Here is a 12,064-nt window from a genome sequence, read left to right on the forward strand (position 1 = left end):
GTCTTATTATATGAATCATTTATGTCATATACATTGAATGTGTTGTAACTCTGTTATGCTGTTCATTCTGTACACATGACATCTATTGCATTCTGTCCATCCTGGGAGAAGGATCCCTCCTCTGTCGTTCTCCCAGAGGTTTCTTCCTTTTTTCTCCCTGTTAAAGGGGTTTTTTAGGGGAGTTTTTCCTGTGCCGATGTGAGGGAAGGACAGAGGATGTCGCATGTGCACAGATTGTAAAGCCCTCTGAGGCAGATTTGTAATTTGTGATTCTGGGCTATACAAAATAAACTGAACTGAATTGAATTGAAAAGCAACGGTTGCACCTCAAATACAGTCTTGAAATTACTTCTGCTGGAGGAGAACACAATGTTCAAAACTTGTTGTACGGGTCGATATATCACCACTGAAATTATTATTAATCGGTGTTCAACTACTTCTTGTTGAAGGAAGAGTAAGATGCTCCAAATTATCTTTTGTAAATGTGTGGTTGATCTGGCTGTTAACGTACCACCTTTTAACTTACAGAGTATGTAGAAATCAGCAATCATTTATTTGTTTATTGAACTTCATAAAGAGATTTGATGTACATTAGCCTTTTCCCTTCAATGTGCAAAAGGTTTAGTTGGATCATAATTACATTTTACTATTCTATGTATTAGGATTCATTTTGATACTTTGATTTATGCTACAAGAGTGTAGTATTTTGGGGGGATCTATTAGCAGAAATATGAAAATGATTGTCATAACAATGTTTTTAGTAGTTCTGAAACTAAGAATCATTGTGTTTTCGTTAGCTTAGAATGAGCCATTCTGAGGAGGCCGCCATTTTGCTCCGCCATTTTGCTCCGCCATTTTTTCTACAGCAGCCCAGAACGGACAAACCACACACTGACTCTAGAGACAGACTTTCATGTTTTTATTTGACCTAAAGGGCCACCGTAGGTCTCCGACAAGCTTGCGGAACTGCGGTAACGTGAGTTGCAGAGTGCAAAAAAAAGTGTAAAGCGGTGGTCCGTTGCAAGTAGTGAGGTAGCGAGGTCAACGGCGTTACCACAGTAACACGATTTTGCCACCAAACCCTAAACACTATCCCTTTAAGTAAATTATTAAACATTTCTTCCTTCGCTGAATATCAGTGAAAAAACAAAAAACCTGCAGCCCATCACAAGAACAGTGTATAAAGTGTATTAAATGTCTGTTAAGTCACTATCTATGGCTCAAGGAGGTAACACGGTGGGGAATTTGTTTTTGCTATGACAACGGCTGTGAATGTTGATGTTGTGTCTGGTAACTCCGATGAACTCTGATACATTCCGCATGTCAAAGTGTCCTTGGACAAGACACCAGACCCCAAAGCTCCCGAAGGCTCCCGGTGAATGAACGTGGGTCGGTTCAGGGTCTAAAACTGCAAAGTAGCCTCTGCCATCAGTACGAATGGGTGTGAATGCTAGGCAATTACAAGTTAATTTAACATTTGCCAACATGTGACGAGATGGAATGCAAACGTGTTGCCAAACGTGACAGTGTTTTGATGGAGAGATTCAACTGGTTTCTTAATTAGAGACTCAGATAACAACCAGCTTCTGTAACAGACAAACAAACCGGTCCATGTTCTCGTCTCACGCAGTACAGGTAGAGAGAAATGGTGGATACATTTCTTTAGATTCTGTTTTTTGTTTGATAATGTGGCACTTTTTTAAAGGCACTTTTTATAAGATGGTAACAACAAAACAAATAACCTCAAGTTTCATTTGTTTATTAGCTTTAATGTAAACTAAAGAGTGCTGCAGGGATGATGTATTTTTGTTGGCAAACAACGTTTTCTTCAGTAACATAATCTTCACAAATGAACAACACTTTATGATTTTTTTTACTAGACGTAACCGGATGTAAAAAGTTAACGTTGGTCTTTAAAAAAAAAAAACCCTCGGTCACATGACTTTACTTCACCACAACCAAGCTAGAGGAGGAAAAGTGCTCCAGTGATGATGTTTAGTCCTCTCGTTCTTGTTTGTTAGAAAACCACCTTTTTAAAGACACTTAAAAGCCTCAAAACCATACAGAGGGGTTTTTACTGACATATTTTATATCGTAGAATAAAACTTTTAAATATTTCAAGCTTGTGTTGATCACTAACCTCGTTTGATACATCTAACCAAAAACCTTTTCAAAAACACACATTGACTCCAAGACGAGGGAACTGGAAGTGCAAAAATGCTGACTCATTTCCGGGTTTTATGACTCATTCCTGCAACGCTCTATAACAAATATAATGATAGCATATTAATTAGGCATGGCTGGGGTTTAACACTAACTTTAAAAATGGTTGCCAAGGCCAATGGCAACCCTTACTGTTGAGCTCTAAAGGGTTTTGGCTTTAGGCCAGTTTTTTTTAATGTAATTTCTACTCCACCTGCATCAATCCCATCAAACCTTGTTTAACCAGCATGAACAAGAAAAGCAGCCAGGTTTTGGGAGACTTTGACAGAAAGCGAGAGCAAAACACGTTTCCTAAAATGCAGACTAAAGCAGTTATTTCTGCTTAAATATAAAAAAAAATGAAAAGTCAAAGTATGTTGTTTATTTATTATCAGGGAGAAAAGCAGGAAAAAAAACACTTGAATCTGTAAGTTCATGCGATATGGGCTAAAAACAAAAGTCCAGTATAAAACGACAAAGTCCATGGTAATGAACAGTTATGGTGCTCAAAGTTGGTTTAATCTTCTGGCTTTAGAAGATCATAATTTTTTTTTTTAAATCTTCTTCCAATGGAGGAGGATTATAAAAAGAAAAGAAAACCTGGAAGACCAAAATAGACCCGAGGAAGCTCAACACCTTGCCAAGAATAGGGAACAACGGAAGGAAATCATTTTGGCTTTATGTTCCAGTAAGTAAGTCAGTAAGCATTGGAAAAAAAAAGGGAGAATTATATTGTTGAAATATATGCATTGATTAAATTAAAGAGTTTATCACAACTTTAAAATATGTTTGATTCTCAACATTTACTTTTTCTAACATCACACAGCAGCTTAATGTTAGTAGTATCAAAACAGTTAAATAAGACTTTCAATTCTTTGTGGTAAATTAATTGGAAATGCTCTCACTATTCATGGGAATATTTTGGAAAAAATCTATATGAAACAGCACTAATTTTGACCTCATTCCTAAAGGAAAAAGCTTCGGGTATCAGATAAAAGGGTCTCTTCACAGCCTTTGGTGTGAAAGCCGAGCGGCGCGAGTCTAAAGATGCCGTTGGGAAACCCAACACCGGCCTGTGAGTCACAGCGTAATCCCGTCCCCGTCCAGGAAAGCTTTTCCTTTTGTCTGTGTGTGCCGACGTCACAGGGATCTACTTTCAACAGCGGAGATCACAGGCAGAGGATGAACAGATCAGAGCCGGACAAAAGGGGTTAAAAGTACACAAAGCATTCCTCAACCGTCGTTTCTTTTTTTTTTCCAGGAACAGAGAGAACATTTGAATAAGACCGAGGTACAGTGGTGGTCAGACGCTGAGTCGAGGGCTTCAGACTTCACACAGCCCAAAGAAAACAGCGACGGACGAGATGTGCAACGTAAGACATTTCACCTGAATGTGGCTCTCAAAAGCTGATCATAACGGGGGACAAACTGTAAGAGGCCACATTTATTTTAAGAGACAGCGTTGAACTTTGAAATACTACTAATTGGAAATACTCTGTAGCACTCAGTTTAACACTTCACAAAGCACCAACTTCCTCTGCGACTCCGTCAAGCTGTCAGAGCTAAGTTACCATGGAGCCCACACTGTCACTAACTGCAGTCCCTCCATAAATATTGCATTTATGGAAAAACAAAAATGCGATTTCAGAGAGAAGCAAACAGAAGGGTCTACAATACATATGAAGGACAAACCCAGGATGCATGAAACTGATTCAGCACTGAAAACAGGTTAATAAGATAAAGATAGAAGCTAAAGCTACAGATCACAGTGTTAAAGTAAACCACCACATCGTCTGGTAATTGAGACACAGGACAACGAAATGAAGGAACAACACTGCTCCTGTAAAGCCTGTTAGGTCTTTTTTCACTGTCACAATCATTAAAAAGCAGAAGCAGCATGTGTTTACATTCAGTATACCTTCAGTAGCTAGCGTAGCATAAAAGTGCCTATGCTAGTTAATGATGTGCTAAAGTCTTCTGCTAATGTTAGCTCCGCAAATTTTTACGTAGAAATTTATTTTATCATTTTAATTAATAACATCTTTATTTACATTTTATAAAAGTAAAGTCAGACAGGGCTGAAACATACATTTTCAGTTGATCAGGTTTTATTTTCTTTTTTTTAATGTTTTTAACATTAGTGCGTGACAATCTGAGGGCGTGCACAGCTTCCTGAAGTCTTGTCACAAGGAAGTTCTTGCAAATAAATCATGTCCAACTGATACAAGTAAACCTGTTTCTCTGCTCACACTGTGGGAACATGAGTGGACTGGGGAGTTTGTTGCAAATTGGATTAAAGTATTATATAAATAAGATTTGTCTGACTGATCGGTGGTGACGTAACACTTCACTTTCAGGGCTGAAAGGGCATTATGTTGATCGCTTGCATTATCAAATGCGACGTCGTAGTGCCTTGCTCAACAGCACTCTGGCAGCAGAATTTAATTTCACTGAGACATCCAGGATTTGATGTATTTGTTTCTACCTTTAAAATCCCTCAGCAGTCATATTTCTATATTCTTATATTTCTTTTTTTTCTGAACTTATTATTTTCTAATCTTTACAAAACAAAATGCATACATTCAGCCTCTGAAAAAACATTTAAATAATAAAAATATAACGTATTAATATTGTAGCTAGTAGCTATACATATCTAAACTTACAGTATATACACCTAACCATACATGCATGCATGCTCATATACATAGACATACACACATATATATGTATACATCTACATATACTAAGCCACCTGCTTTCATATACACACATGCCTTACATACCAATGAATTAACAATTTCTTTACAGTGTGAGAGCCAGATGCCAGAAGTCTGGACTCACGTATGGGGTTCATGTGTCAGTGGATATAAAAAGGGACGGGACGTTTTTAAGCTTGGTTCCAAACCTCTGAATCACCACCCACATCTCGGATTTGTTCAAACAAGTAGAAGGGAGAGTTAATCTCTGGTTTAAAACTTGGCCAATTCAAACTACGGCATGTGTTCAAGTTAAGCATTAGTCTAAAACCTGTAAACTCAGGGATCATGAGACTTAATAGTTTATCAAAGGTAATTATTTGACATTTTCTGCTGATAAACCCGAAGATGAGTCACTTTACAGATTGATGAGGAGGAGCACCTGAATGCACCAATTTTCGTTTCATTTAGGGAGCTAGTAAACACGGTTGGTTCACCTTAATCCCTCGAAATATTTGTATTCATTCACTATCGGCGATATCTAGACAAACTTTTAATCCTCCACCTTCATACAATAAAGATAACACAATTAAGTTCATGCTGATATTTTCTTTATCTCACCTCAAAATGAAAAGCTCATTTATAAAAAAAACTATAAAGCAAACATTGTGTCCAGTCATACATTGTTAGTTGCAAATGTATGAGGTTAAGTAGTGAAATAAATATAAAACAAACAATGATATGTTGTTGATGAAAGTCACTATTTTTTCCTTCTCTTTTAAATGTATTTATTTTCTGCTGAATTCAAGAAGCACTACCCTGAGCCTTCCTCGTAGCACTTATTGCATTCGTATTAGTTGTTGCACTTACTGTATTCGTATCAGTTCGCTGCACTTATTGAATTCGTATTCGTTTACTGCACTTATCCTATTCGTAGTAGTTTGTAGCACTTATTGTATTCGTATTAGTCTGTTGCACTTATTGTTTTCGTAGTAACTTGCCTCTGCACTATACTTTTGCTCTGGTTTATGCTTTAAGATGCTTGTTTAAGAAAGGAGATGCACTTATGACTTCTGGTGACTCGTAGTTCTCTTGAATACCTATGTTGAATACACTTCCTGTAAGTCGCTTTGGATAAAAGCGTCTGCTAAATGACTGTAATGTAATGTAATGTAATGTAATAGAAAATAGACACTCCATGTTTAGTTTTTTAACCGTTTTCATTTAACGATCCATGACATTTTCCTCTAGTTTCTCACATTTTTTCCCCAGTTCCTTCTTATCTCTGACGGGAATTTCCCCTCAATCATTCAACCGTTTTCTATCTCTCCGCTTTGTCATTAAAATTTCAGAGTCTAAAGTACGCCTTTCACTCTTTTAAGTTTTTTTTACAACCGGTTTATTTCCCTCTGATAGTGTGAAGTTAGTCATTAAGAGGCATTTATTTGATCTGGAACTCCAGTTTTACAGTGACGATAACTTCAGGGCCTTCCACCTTTTCCAAAGAGACCTGCAGCAAATCAACAAACAGGCATCCTGAAATAAGATAATTCTTTATTAGTCCCGCAGCGGGGAAATTTGCAGGCTTACATAGACAGTAAAACCACCATCATGTACATAAGTAACCATTTCTTACGGCTCTTCTTTTATGTTCCCACAGTCTCTAAGTCCTTAGGTAAGAACGCCTTTATGTTTAAAGCTGCCTCTGATTGGAATAATCTACCTGTACAAATTTGATCCATTTCATCTTTCCACCTGTTCAAAAATACAGGATAAGTTGTGCATGTCCATAATGAAATCTCTAGAATTATGTATAATGACTTTATTACTTATGCTATCACTGACATTAATGCTTTTCTATAACCTATGAAAGAATGGTCCATTTTCATGATTTGTTTGAGTTTGCCCTCCTTATTTTGTCTGGCTGATTATTCCTTTTTTTTGTTGTCATATTTTGTGTTGTTTATTTGTCTTGCTTTACTTTGTATTTTGTTAAATGTTTTGTCTAACTGTGCTTGTATTGTATAATTTCCGTTGAGGACCCCCTCGAAAACAATATGGTACATCTCAAAAATTTATTCCTAATAATAATTTTCCATTTTATGAATAATAATTTGCCTTGTTCTTATTTAAAAAAAAAAAAATTGTGGAATAAAAAAAAGTTAGTGTAATCGGACTTTACTCCATAAAACACATGGAAATGCAGCATAGTTAACCAAAAACAATGAAAGTGAAACATAATTTGTTGTAAACCAGAATTATCTTTTAAATATTAATTTACTTTTTCTCTCTCAAACCAAGAAGAAAACCGGAAACAGGAATGTAAAAATCAGACAGAAGCAGGTGGATCGAAACTCCAAATGACATTGCATTTTCTGCTCCTTTGAGGTGACAGGTGAATGATTGGTGTTTGAATTTCCTTTGTGTAAATGTGTACTGCATGTTGTATGATTCAGCCCCACCTGGTAATCTCCTGGTAATCTCTCTCTCTTGTATCGCCTTGTTGACCTTTTGTTTGCTTCAAATCCAGACGTAAAAGCCAACAGTGTTTCCAAGGTAAAGATTTATAAGCACCACTGTTGCCAAGGCAGGTGGTGCACAAATAAAAAATCTGTCCCGGTTGACGTAGATGAATGGAGCTACATGTAACATTCAGAACAGTAACATATCATCAAAGAATAATTAGGTGTCAGCACTTTCTCTGGTGTTTGCTCTGTTACTTCAGTTAGCACAGCTGCACAAAGATCCCTCTAAATGCTACACACTCTTCCATTAAAATAGTAATATAACAAATTTGTACCTTTAAGTAAAAGTTTAGCATTTGCTTTTTACAGAGTTTTTTTATTATCATATCTGTTAGCTTAGCATAAAGAATGGAAACAGGTGGAAACAGCTAGCATGGCTTTGTCAAACGGTTACAAAATCTGTGTAACAGTTTCACTAAACCTCATTAATTACCAATTTATATCCAGTTGCATTTCTAGGCTGGGACCAGTTACCTTCTTTCCTGCTCAAAAGGCAATATATATTTTCAAGGATTTACGCTACATTAAGCTAAGCTAACCAGCTGCTTGTGGTAGCCTCATATTTGCCATACAGATAAGAGACTGGCATCGATCTTCACATCCTACTTTCAGCAAGAAAGTGACACAAACACAAAAACAGTCCTGCATTAACGCTGCGGGTCGTGACATGTTGTTTCGGGTCCTGGTAAAGATATGCAATCTGGTCCAGGAAGTTCAGATTCAGTAACAGATGTAAAAACTGTAAAAATGCAGCCGTCACTGTACAAACACACACACACACACACACACACACAAACACACACACACACACACACACACACACACACACACACACACACACACACACACACACGCAGAGAGAGCATGTACGCACATATGGACATACGTCTAGACGCACTCACTTGCGTGTTTGACCCTGTGACCCAGTGTCAATGAACGGACCTCAATGGGAGCGGAGGTCAAACACACACACTCACACACACACACACACACACACACACACACACACACACACACACACACACACACACACACACACACACACACACACACACACAGAAGCTACTTCTCTAATCCCTCAGTCTGCTGAACTTGCTAACCCCAGAACACCAGCAGAGTTTCAGTTCAATGTAACTTGAATGGAGAAGAATGGAATTTGCTCGTCTTCATATATTTTTTGCTCCTCAGCCTTTTTTTTTTAAAATTCATTTCCCCTGAATCTGCTTCTTCCTTTTAGTGGATATTTTTTAAAGTTAACATGTGAAAGGTAGAACTCTCTGCATATTTTATAAAGTCTTCCTTATCACCACTTTACTTCCCCTCAATAAACGGTGAAATTTGTTCTGCAGGTTTTTCCACTCGCTCTGTTTTTGTTGGCTTTCCGAAGCATAAGCGGCTTTGTAGCGTTAACATATTTACGCCGATGAATGAGGAAAAAAAAAAAAGCAGAATTAGACCTCTTGTTATGATTCAGGAGGAATTAAGGGATCAGTCTGGACCAGCAGACACAACATCAGATTTTTTAACTAAATAAGAGAGAATTCGCCTTTTGAAGACGTTGCATTTAAAATATGTAGTGCCTTGTTACAGTTTAAAAAAATATGCATGTATAGTTTAAGGAAACAAAATGAGCAGAAAATCCTTATTTGGGTTAATTTTTATTGATCAGATGCTTATATTTACAGTATACTTTGCATTTCATTTGGCTACCTCTCACACATAAGATAAGATAAGATAAAATAATCCTTTATTGGTCCCGCAGCGGGGAAATTTGCAGGATTACAGCAGCAGAGAGGATAGTGCAAACAAGAGACATAAGTAAAAAACAAGATCAAAACAAGTATTATAAATAAGTAAATAAGTAATTACACAGTAAAGAATAAAAATAGGTTAAAAAGTTAAAAACACAGTAAAGAATAATAAATAAGTTAAAAAGTTAAAAACACAGTAAAGAATAATAAATAAGTTAAAAAGTTAAAAACACAGTAAAGAATAATAAATAAGTTAAAAAAGTTAAAAACACAGTAAAGTTAAAAAAGTTAAAAACAATAAAGAATAATAAATAAGTTAAAAAAGTTAAAAACACAGTAAAGAATAATAAATAAGTTAAAAAAGTTAAAAACACAGTAAAGAATAATAAATAAGTGAAAAAGTTAAAAACACAGTAAAGAATAATAATTAAGTTAAAAAGTTAAAAACACATAAATAAATAGAAATGTTAAAAATCCACACTAACTAAAGTATTATATAAAATATATGTACACATTCTCCCACTTATTTAAGTAATTGTTGATTATTAATATTGTATATATTTTTTGCTCATTATCGTCACAGAAATGATTTGAGTGTAGAGATGTGAGATAAAGAAGGATATTTATTTAGCTTCCTTTTGGAAATGTACCAGCTGGTAATAAAACCAGCTTCTACCCGTCGATGAATGAGCCTGGTCTCATAAAAAACTGGAGTGTGTGTGAACGGTGTGTAAATATTGTGTTTGCATAACATGGATGTTGGTCAGGTCCTTCAGCCTCTTATCCTTATCCATCAGGAACAACACATGACATGACAAAGCAGAAGTGGAATCGTGTTTGGCACATGTCACGGAGGCAATCTGAAGGTCAAAGACATAAACTGGACAGAACTCTTAAAGATCATAGACCTGGTGATAAAAGATAAAAGTTAATAGTAAAATAAAATGTGTTTTTATTTACAGCCAAAAGCATTTAACTTTTCCACAATGAACCAAACATCAGTGAGGTATTTTGATCTGCAAAGATAACGGAACAATAAGAGTCAATGTTTAGACATTTTCACAATCGAGGGCTATAAAACTTCTCATGAAAAATATATTTAACAAAAAGAAGAACCACACATTTGACGATAAATTATTATTTGTTTCTTGCAAGACTTGTTTTTCACTGCTTGTGCATTAAAGGAGACATCTTTAGATCTGCTGAATCATCTAAAAAGCAAATCAAAAAATCCCCCACAGTGACCTCATTTCGACGTCCTTCCTTAAACACTCGCGTCACGCTAAGTCCGCGTGATCTCACGGCTGAAATCAGCAAAGTCTTGAAGAGCTCTCTTGTTGACCTTTCTGCGGAATTTGCTGAAGGGAATAGCTCACAATGCAAAACAGGATCATGTTGCCACGGGCTTCACGAACAAGAGTCAAACACAAACAGTGTTTTGTTTGTTTTTGCTTGAAAGCCAAAATTGACAAGAAGTCATAAAAGGGCTCAGAATCAACAAATGTTCAAATGTGAACAGTCTTATTAAAAAAAAGAAACTTCATTATTCTGATGAACATAAATGAAAGCGTATATATATGATGAGACAATATATCAATAAGGAGCAGTGGAAGAAGTACTGAGATCCTTTACTGAAGTAAAAGTTACAATACCACAGTGTACAAACTCTCTAAAAAGTAAAAGTAACTTGAGTAAAAGTACAAAGTAGTATTAGCATTCAAATAAACTCAAAGTACCAAGTATACACATTATTCAGAATGGCCAATTTTTGAATAATATATACTATATAATTGTTAATAACGGACACCTCAACGGGCGTTATTCTGTCTATACCATGGTCAAAAATTAAAATCATTCATTTCTTTTTTTAAAGACATTTCTGTTTTAAATTAAATAAGATTTACTGTGTTTTTAAAGACCGTGTCAGTCGTCCTGCAGGGCGTCATATTCCTGATCTCATGACCGAAACAATGAAGGGAGGGAGACATCTTCAGTAAATGTGTGTGTGTGTGTGTGTGTGTGTGTGTGTGTGTGTGTGTGTGTGTGTGTGTGTGTGTGTGTGTGTGTGTGTGTGTGTGTGTGTGTGTGTGTGTGTGTGTGTGTGTGTGTGTTGGATCTTCTGTCTTCGTGAGGACCAGTTTGAGTTTCTCAGATCTCAGATGAGGAAGAGGACGTTTCCTCATCGCCTCCTCAAAGAGATGTTTTTCTGGTAAAGATGAAGGAAGCATCTCGTAAACGTCGTTAATCCTTCCTTCCTTTATTCCTTTCTTCCTGTCTGTCCGTCTGTCTGTCCGTCTGTCTTTCTCCCTTCCTTCCCTCCTTCTCTTGTACGTCTTTCAGTCCGTCTTACTTCCTTCCTGTCTGTCAGTCTTCCTTCCTCCCTTCCTCCCTCTTTCCTTCCTTCCTTCCTTCATGTCTGTCTGCCTTCCTTCCTCCCTGTCTGTAATTCTTCCTTCCTTCCTCCCTTCCTTCCCTCCTCCCTTCCTTCCTTCCTTCCTGTCTGTCAGTCTTCCTTCCTCCCTCTTTCCTTCCTTCCTTCCTTCCTTCATGTCTGTCTGCCTTCCTTCCTCCCTGTCTGTAATTCTTCCTTCCTTCCTCCCTTCCTTCCCTCCTTCCTTCCTTCCTTCCTTCCTTCCTTCCTTCCTTCCTTCCTTCCTTCCTTCCTTCCTTCCTTCCTTCCTTCCTGTCTGTCAGTCTTTCTTCCTCCCTTCCTTCCCTCCTTCTTTCCTTCTTTCATATATGTCTTCCTTCCTTCCTTCCTTCCTTCCTTCCCTCCTTCTTTCCTTCCTTCATGTCTGTCTGTCTTCCTTCCTTCCTGTCTGTCAGTCTTCCTTTCTTCCCTTCCTTCCCTCCTTCCCTCCTTCCTCCCTGTCTGTCTGTCTGTCTGTCT

This window comes from Anoplopoma fimbria, chromosome 17 (assembly GCF_027596085.1).
Source record: "Anoplopoma fimbria isolate UVic2021 breed Golden Eagle Sablefish chromosome 17, Afim_UVic_2022, whole genome shotgun sequence".
Classification (NCBI taxonomy): domain Eukaryota; kingdom Metazoa; phylum Chordata; class Actinopteri; order Perciformes; family Anoplopomatidae; genus Anoplopoma; species Anoplopoma fimbria.